Below are 8,181 nucleotides of genomic sequence, written 5' to 3'. Positions count from 1 at the left end.
TAATTCACGGGGCTTATTTTACCGAATACTTTCCTTCTAGTTTATTCTTGTTGAGTTCTGTATTACTGTACAAGTCAACCGACTCTCATGCTAGCCAGAAAATAAAGAGGCATTCTGTGCTAGTGAGATTCAGAATTTATAATTTTTTTAAAGCCATCATAACAGATGCAATTTTTCAAGTTTTGTTAATGAATTTCTTGAGAAGAAAAAGCAACCAACAATCCAGAATCAGAATTTTTTCTTAATTTGTCTATTTACATTATGTTCACATATCTTTTTTACTCAGAGATTTAGAATCTATATTCACTGAGTCCGTCTTGCAAAGCTGTCAGTGCCCCTTCATGAAGTAACTCGTTTCTCCACCTCTCAAATACCTTCAACTCTCTTGGATGAAATAAGGAGATGCAAATTCTTTCTCAGACCCATATAAATATATATGGAGGGAAAAGCCCTATTCAAAGCAGTTTGCATGGAGTCAGAACATGAGCTCAAACCCTCTTTGTCCTGTATCGTTTACCTCCACAGCAGAGCAGCCTCAAACAATGTTGATGGATCTGGCATAAGAAGAATGAAAAAAGTTTCTTAATGAGGGCGAACTGTGGCACAGGCAGTCAAGCTATAGGATTAAATGTGAACAACTCAAATATGTGGCACTGCCACCATTCCCCGTAAGTACTGTAACTGAGACAGCTTGCATTGTCCTGCATTTCCCCTCCATTCCATCCTTCAGCCAATGTAGTAATGTAGTGTAGTAAAATTAGATGGAATGATTGCAAGAAACTGGTTTGCAGGAGGCTGGGGAAAAAAATATTTTTTTTTCTATCACATGCCACCATAACTTTGCCAGCAGCTCCCAGGCCACACCTACAGGCAAAGACAATTTAAGAAAGTAATGCAGCTTCCCTCTCAATGCGCCTGGTCAGGCTGCTGTGCCTTTCATTCATTCTTTTTTTTTTTTTCATTTCCTGCCTTTACAACCCCCGTGAGGCACATGTTCCTCAAAGCAAGAACTACTCAAATATAGTTTACGTTACCCCACAGAACATTATAAAGAGGCAAGAAAATTGTCAAGCAAGGTGACAAGTTTTACACCAAAAATTATTTTGTAAACTCTCTGAGATGCTGTCAAAACAAACCCAGAGGAAGAATTCTACTTTCTCAGCAGCCTATATTGGAGAAGGTGACAGAAGAGCAGAAAGGGAAAAGGAAGACTCTCACATGTGCTTGGGATGCTCTTCAGATCCTCAGCTTTGTCTATACTTAGGCTGCTAGATGATTTATGATCGCTAGTCTCTACTGCCAGTGCAACTGTTCACTTCAATTCTGCATGTTCCTTGATGGGTTGGTTACATTTTCACAGATGCTATCATCACATCTTAACTGTAATAATCATTTGTTTGAGTTGTGCTGTTACTGTGCTAAGGCTGCCAGCCAGCTCTTCTGTACTGAAATGTCCAGTGCTGGTGAATAGTGCAACTGCCTGATAGCAAGCCTAGAAACTCCTTCTTAAAATGTTTCTTAACTTAGCACTGCTTTGTAGGGAGTGATTATTTCCATGACCTGATGAGAGAAAATATGATGGAAAGAATGAGTGCCCAACAAAGCAGCAAATAAGGGTATGGACAGGTGACTGCAAACTACAGTTAGCACAGCTTAACAAATTCCCACTTAGTAGACAAACTGTTAAGGGACCACACCATACTTGTGATTCACTGTTATTACAAAGGAAAGTAGATTAGATTAAACCAGTTGTTAGTTGAAATCATGACATTCTAATATGTAATACCTCTTATCTTGGAATTATAGGCTAGAAGCATGCACATGAGTAATTAGGAACAACTCCTTAAGTTATGAAAGCCCAATTACTCACCTCTCCCTGTTCTCTAAAGTTCTACCCATTTGTTGCAAACCAGTGCTTGGACTACAATTTCCATCCTAAAAGCACTCATAGTTCTCACATGTACTTTACACAAATAAACAGAAATATAAAATTTTCAGCTGTAAATTGGTATCCACAGCAGTCAGTAGGACTAGATCAACAGCAGTGCTTCTGCTCATAAGATGAGACCAAGGGGAATATACCTGCATCTATACTCAGGCCTATTACAGACCTATTTGTCTCAGGGGACTTAACCAGAGCACAGTGTAACTTCCTTCCTCCTTGTGCACCAAATTTCCTTTTCAAAAGGAACCCAGGTTCACAAGGGGACTGTGCATCACATTGCATTCTGACTCCCAGTTAAGCTGGGATAGTCTGTATTCTGGAGCACAAACACAGCCAGCAGTATCTTGGAAAAGACCAGCCAATATATTCAAGGCTCTGAGGTTTATTAACACGAGATCTCCCATGCTTTCAAATGCCAGTTTCTCCACTGAAAGCTGTAACGCAAGTGCCAGTTCCAAGAAGCTCATGATTCTTCACAAACTGTTAAATGTACGTATTCACCAGCACAAAGTTACTGAGGATCTTCTTGCCCTATGTGAAAATTCATCTTAGCTGAGTCAAAGAATTTTCCCATCTTGACTTGGACTGAAAGTACTGAATTCTGAATATGAAGAAATAGCTATGGTTATTACATTGAATAACATTAAAGAGCCTACAAGGTAAGCAAATGAAGCAGGTATTATACAACATTCCATAAAGCAAACAAGGTAAGCAAATGAAGCAGGTATTATACAACATACCATAAAGCAAACAATATAAGCTAAACATTATAAGATGAGAATTGATCAGTGTCTCACAAGTATGTTTCTCATTTTAAAATCAGAATTGTTGCCTTTTTAATCTTATGAAAGTTTTAGGGGCATGATGCTCTGTGACACTTAATGGGAAGCCAATTCTTTTTTCAGCTCAAAGAAGAATGGAACTGCTATGCAACCACTTTGTGGCCCATGTGACAAGATCTAAGCAAGGCACAGAGAAATCAGGCTTCCTTCTTTTAAACACTACTCTCATTAACAAAAGCATCTGGAGCTAGTCTGGTTATTAAATACACTCGTAGGGAGATCACATTGCCTAGGTGGCACTAAGTAAGTAGTTCTGTATCATCTTTGTTTTACAGCTGCCAAAACCAACCAACCAACCAAACAAACAAAAAAATAAGCAACATCCCCCCAAACAAAACAAGCAAACAAAAAAAAAACAAACCCAGAAAACCAACCAACCAACCAAAAAACCACCCCACCAACAAAACAAAACACTCAACCCCCCAAAAAACACAAATAAGCCTCAGTTACCAGCTACCACCTTAACAGTGGTACTGTTACAACTTCTTAGTAAACTAGTTCACTGAAAACATCTGGCTTAAAGTAGCTGGGTTGAAATATGGAGGTGGTACACTTGCTTGCTTGTCAACTGAGGACAGTTTACCAATCCAGTTTACAGCGTGGTTACACAGAGATACATAGACACAAGTAAGACAGCAAGATACAGCAATACCACGGCATTTTTTGATACTGTAGCAAGCCCATCAAGGAACTACACTTTCTACATACCCCAAGGAGAGGCTAAGGCCTGTAAGAGCAGTTCGGATTCTTAGAAAAACAGAACATTGCATTTTTATAAAAAAATTTACTTAGTACTTATAATACTTCACACATTACATCAAAATACCCAGGACACGACACAGGAGCCCATGTGCTAACTTGATTAACTAATAGCAGGACACTAATCTACTTAATTAATGCATCCTCTGAAGCGCAGATAGGAAAACAGAACACAGAGGAATGAAGTTTCTTGAAAACAGAAATGGAGCAAATGACAAAATATTCTTGCAGGAATATCCAGGTCCCTAGTGAGTAAAAAGGTGAAGCCCTGTATTATTCTTTAAGAAAGTGAATTTACAAGCCACATACCTTGAGGATCTATTTTTTCTTATGGCTTTTAACTGCTCCCCCCACCACAACTCCAAGCCCCTTAGCACTACATAACCAAACTCAGATTTTCTTTTAGCCTTTTAACACTCCTGCTCTATTATTGTAAAGGTCATGTCCTCAAAGCAGGACCCTTATCCCATCCTTTCCTAACTCTGACTACCCCATCAATCCAGCACCTTTTCCTCTACCTCCCAACCCACCTGAGTATATGCAACATATACAAGATAGCTTATTCCTTTTTCAGGACAGCCAGTGTAAGGTAGTCTGATATGAGAAGGCTATCCAGGCTAGTTTTCCAAAACTCCAGGCAGTCACTTTGACTGCTAATGTCAAAGACAAAGCTTGTGTATTAATAAAACTGGAAACTACTACCTTGTCTCACATGGTGAAATCCTGCTCTGCTGGGTTTGGGAATGAAGATTAAAGACTGTGTGGTCAGAACTGAAAGGCATAAAACCAAACACCTTCACACCAAGTAGTTACTTTTTTGTGGCCTTGACTACTAACTCAAGGAGCTGTTTCCAAGCTCACCCTAGTGATGACACACTGAATTTCATGGCTGGGGGAAGAGATATTATTCAGCACCTCACTTGCTCCTCCACCACATATTCAAGAAACAGAACCTGAATAGCAACTAAAGGCTTGGTATATTCAGTCGAGATTAAAGGCTGCATGTTCAAATAGGCAGTAACTTGGGTGGGTTGGTTGAATTCTCCCTACAGTTGTTTTATTCTGGGAACCCCACAATGGAGAAAAGAATTCTTTTGATATTCACATTTCAAAGAGCACACTTTTGTGATTGTTTTCAGTAGATGATAGCACTACTGATTTATATAGACTGTGTATAAACCTACACATGCATATGCACAAACATACATGCACAGCATATACGTAAGTATATGTAGAACTGTCTGTAACAAAGAAGGAGATCCTTTCATTTTGCCTTTTTTGCTTCTCACTCCAGGAATCTATCCTTGATCTTGACAGAACTGATAGTTTATAATGAATACTTTTCCAGCTTTCATGACTGGCATCACAGAAACACCTGGGACTAAGATTTGTTCACCACAGGTTTATTTATTTTTTAGACATAGCTACTGTGCTGTTTGCCTCTAATAAACATTTTTATTGTGTTTAAATATTTTATTGGTTCAGGCAAAAACAAAGCAAAAGAAAACAAACAAGTAAACAAGAGGGTCTGCTGTGTTTCTACAAGTGGAAAGAGACCCTGAAAGGATAAACTGGGCCAAAGTCACAATACATGCCACTGACTGCACTGCAGACAGTCACACAGCTACGCATGACATAGTAGCACCTCATTTTCCCTTTAGTTACCTACACAGAGAGATACAGGAAAATGGTGATAGCTCTCAAGAAAACCCTGATTCCTATTTAAAGTACTTGGACGGTGCTCAGAAATGTGGCATTCACTTTGTATTACACTCATCTCTACAACAACCCTGTGAGGTTCTGAATATATTATTCTCATCTAACAGGAACCAATAAATTAAAAAGGTAAATGATCTACTGAGGGTGACACCAGAAACTTCTGTCAAAGCTCCAAGAATCTCACATTTACGACTACAACATGTTTTGTTGCATCAGTTTAATACAACTGGTAACAATCCCACAAATAATATCAAAAGGTGAATAAAACATCAGATGTACAGCACAGTAAACCATATTTCCGAAGAAGAAATTTAAAGATGCAATACCCCATTAATTTTATTTGAAGGAACCAAGTCATCGCAGTCAGAGAACATTCAGGATCTCCACTGATGTGGTCAGACTTCCTTTGTCATTATGACATCCCTTCCTACTTTCTTTCTTCCTATTTGTCTGCTTAAGATTTGAAACCTCTTGAATTAAGCTATTAGACTTAAAACTGCCTATTCCATGATTTTAACTATTTCCAATTACAACTACTCTTCTAAGTAAATTATAGAGATTAGAAATAGAACTATCTGAAAAAATATGAATTGTTTTAGTTAATCTCTTTACAAATGCTCTTGACTAGCCCTGTAAACAGGGGGGAAAAAAACTGAAGAATCAAATATCTCACAAAATTAAGAACATCTGTTCTACAGGTGAGGCTTTGTTATTTAATCTACATAGAGAATGTGTAACCTACAGTTAAAGCCTTGGTTTGCTGTCTTCTTTGTACATATGAATAATTCATGTTAAATTGTCTTAAAACACAATCAATGATCAATGTCTTATTTGATAACCTCTTTGCAAAAGTATAAACTCCACACAGGGTAGAAAACAGTGAAGAGTCACTCTCTTGTTTGCATGCAGATTAGCACGAAGAAGCTATTTTGAAGCCACTGAAACGCTTACATGAAAGTGCTAGTGCTTATGTAGGCAGTTTAAGAGAGCAACTATGGAGTCGGTAAACCTCAACATCCCCCTATAGTCTGCTGCTCCAGCTGAGTGTGGAGAGGAATAGCATTCTACAGAGTATTTTTGCTTCTTTCAGTACCTTGCATTTTAGTCTAGCCCATCTCAGGAAAGAAGCTTCACTGGAAGTTCAATCAATTCCACAGCTTCAGATGAACTTAAAACCAGCGTACATGAAGAGGTGAATAAAAGGGAGCCTGACCCAAACTAGCCAAAGGGGTATTCCATACCACAACACTTCATGCCCACTACATAAACTGGGGGAAATTACCAAGAAGGCCAGTGCCAGATCAGTGCTCAGGTCAGGCTGGCTATCAGTTGGCAGGTGGTGAGCAGCTGTATTCTCTCCCATTGTTATTTCCCTTATCATTACTATTATTGGTAGTAATGGTTTTGTGTTATACCGTAGTTACTGGACAGTTCTTATCTCAGCCCATGGAGTTACATTCTTTTGATTCTCTTCCTCATTGCTCTGGGAGAGGGGGTGGGGGGAAGAAGGGAGGAAGTGAGCAAGCAGCTGCATGGTTCTGAGTTACTGGCTGGGCTTAAAGCACGACACACTAAAAACTCCAATAACTAGCCAGGAATTTCACAAAACTCAAATCAGGGTAATGGCATGCTTTCACTTCTGTTGCATATCAGTTCTTTCTGGACATGTATTTTGAGAAGAACGAAATAACTAGGTGGGATCTCAGGAAAAAGGGAATCACTTCCCAGTTCTGGCACATTTTAAACAAATAGTTTAATCTTCAAGTCTTAGCTCCCCAGCAGTAAAAAAAAAAAAAAAACAGGTATCAGTTCATTTATTCATTCTCATTTACATAGGTTGTAAATGCTGAAGGGCAGAGGCCATCTCTTATTATGGATTTGTGTAGTGTCTAATACAATAGAAGTATGAACACAGCAGGACCTTTAAGAGCTATCTCATGTTTGAAGTACATTCAAAAATACATTGTTCCATGCTGTATGCCCCCAGAGCTTATTACAGCAACAGCTAAATAAAGGATTCACAAGCACCGACCATAATTTAGTGCCAGAAATTAAGGGGTCAAGAAAAGTATCTATTAATACTTGCCTGTCTTCATTCCTTCCCTACATAGATTGCCAGCATTACAGCATGTGAAGAGAGAAGGAGAAACAAAATCTAGATCTGTTTTTGGTTAATAAAGAATAACAAAAAGCTCCTAAGAAATCTCAATACAAGTTCTTCAGCCCTAAATTGCGCCCCCCCCCCCCAAAAAAAAAAAAAAAAACAACAAAAACACATAAATTGGCATTCATTAATGAATAACAATCCTTTTGCTTTGTCTGGCAGGAAGAGCCACCTTTTCTAAGGGAGAAATACACAATAATCTAGAAATCCTGTTAATAACATAGAGTCCTGAACTTTAATTTATTAATGAATGGACGTGCACCCATGCTGTAATCAGGAATTTCAGCATCGCCTTTGATGCTTCATTGGTCACAAAGCTCTTACAAAATGTTTGAAGTGTCTGGCTGTGTAATAATGATTTATAATTCTCTTGAACCAAAGCAAAATTTCCTAGTAAAAATCATTTTTGAAATAAAAAATAAATTGTGACTGGAGGGTCTGGGTTTGTTTCAAAAAGAGATCACCCACAAGCAGCAAATTATTTAAAAAGCCACTGGTTCTACTGTTTTGAGATAGCGTACAACTCAGAATTTCAAAGTAGTGTTAATTAAGATCAGTTTATTAAAATGTCAATCTTGCTAACCAAAAAATTCTCTACCATGAATACTAGCTGCAAGTTCCTTTATGTTCAACTTTTGTCAAGAAAATTATTTTTCCTCGCACCATATATTCAGCTTTATCCCTTTTCCTACTCCTCCTTCCTTCCTCCCCCCTTTTTGTTGGGGTTTACCTGCAGAATAAGTAGTCTTCGT

General features: G+C 38.4%; 1 long non-coding RNA gene across 1 annotated transcript; it reads right to left on the bottom strand.

Moving 5' to 3' along the window:
* Positions 1 to 290: 290 nt before the first annotated feature.
* On the bottom strand, positions 291 to 8,159 carry LOC130604005 (uncharacterized). Its single transcript, XR_008973344.1, has 3 exons — positions 8,093 to 8,159; positions 1,219 to 1,560; positions 291 to 554 (listed from the first exon to the last, which is right to left on the bottom strand). It is a non-coding gene; the product is annotated as an uncharacterized LOC130604005 (long non-coding RNA).
* Positions 8,160 to 8,181: the final 22 nt, after the last annotated feature.

Source organism: Pezoporus wallicus, unplaced genomic scaffold (assembly GCF_028554395.1).
Source record: "Pezoporus wallicus isolate ANWC-B61680 ecotype Strahan unplaced genomic scaffold, APGP_CSIRO_Pwel_v1 contig_2025, whole genome shotgun sequence".
Taxonomy (NCBI): Eukaryota; Metazoa; Chordata; class Aves; order Psittaciformes; family Psittacidae; genus Pezoporus; species Pezoporus wallicus.
The sequence above is the reverse complement of the archived record's forward strand: the minus strand, read 5'-3'. Positions and strand labels throughout refer to the sequence as shown.